This window comes from Empidonax traillii, unplaced genomic scaffold (assembly GCF_003031625.1).
Source record: "Empidonax traillii isolate 1590-97213 ecotype Southwest subspecies unplaced genomic scaffold, ASM303162v1 scaffold557:size1000685, whole genome shotgun sequence".
NCBI classification, from domain to species: domain Eukaryota; kingdom Metazoa; phylum Chordata; class Aves; order Passeriformes; family Tyrannidae; genus Empidonax; species Empidonax traillii.
In genome coordinates, this window is record NW_020955750.1 from 953,331 (window position 1) to 954,468 (window position 1,138).

General features: G+C 40.9%; 1 protein-coding gene across 2 annotated transcripts in view; it reads right to left on the minus strand.

Annotated features, from left to right (window-relative positions):
- The window catches only part of PHF21B (PHD finger protein 21B), a 149,256-nt gene that overhangs the window by 140,760 nt on the left and 7,358 nt on the right, over positions 1-1,138 (minus strand). The gene's annotated exons all lie outside the window — the stretch shown is intronic.

The window sequence follows — 1,138 nt, forward strand, 5'->3', positions numbered from 1 at the left end:
AAGTAAAATATATTTAAATATATATAAAAGTACATGTATATCCACACATATAAGGGAAGTGAGTGATGAGGATTGGACAGACCAGATATGGGTCTGTTATGTTGCAATAACTGTCTACTTTAATGGCAGAATGACAAATTTGCATTTCAATTAGTCCAATTCTTTTTTTTTTTTCCGTTCTCCTTTGTTCTTATCTTAAACTTGCAGCCCATTTCCACAGTTCCCTTACCTCCAGCTCCTCTGTGTGTACCAACTGCCCTCCTCCCCACCGAGGCCACACAGACACCATTTACCACGGCCTTGTCTTATTGATTTGCAAACTTCTCCCCTTTAACTCCATCGATTGGAAATTGTGTTGATGCTTCAGATTTTGTTTGGGGGGTGGAGGGGAGAAGGAGGTATCATTTCATAATCAAGCACAAAAATACTGCATATTTTATCTTTGATCACGCAGAGAAAGGCATAGAGGGAAAAGTTAAAAGTAACTCTGTATGAACGTGTCTTTATACGCCTTCACGCTTTCAACTTGAAAATCAAATCTGGAATGAGATGAAAAGGGACTTTTCTCTACTTGAACATACCAGAATTGTTTAGACTGATGCAGTATCCCCCTGCAAATGTGGTTTAAAACCACCATTCAGAGCCCCTTCTCTAGCATCATGAAAGGAGACGTTCCCATTTTCTCCCACAAACACAATGGAGCCGTGGACCAGCTCCTGAAACAAAGTGAACTGGTTTACACATCAGCCAAGACACACTGTTCTGGATGAGCTGCACACATGGCATCAACCAGTGGAGAATGTGTCAGAGCTCCTGACAAAGCCTCCTGCAGAAACACCACTTCCAACTGTCCAAGAGTCTACCAAAACAGTAAACCAAATTCTGACTCCAGGTTGTGCAGTTCCTACACAGAACTGAAGTTGCCTTGATAGGATCTCCCCGCCAAAGCGTCTGAGCAAATACCTGTTTGCTGCAAGTGCAAATTAGGTATTTTACAATGTGTAACAGGTAGCAAGTGCCTTTAGTGTGAAAGCAGAAGTGAAATAAAAAGGTATTGTTGGCATAATTCCTTTTTCTGAATAGACAAAGGCGTTGTAAGGAAAAAATTGCTAAATCACAGGGATAATCATCATAGCCA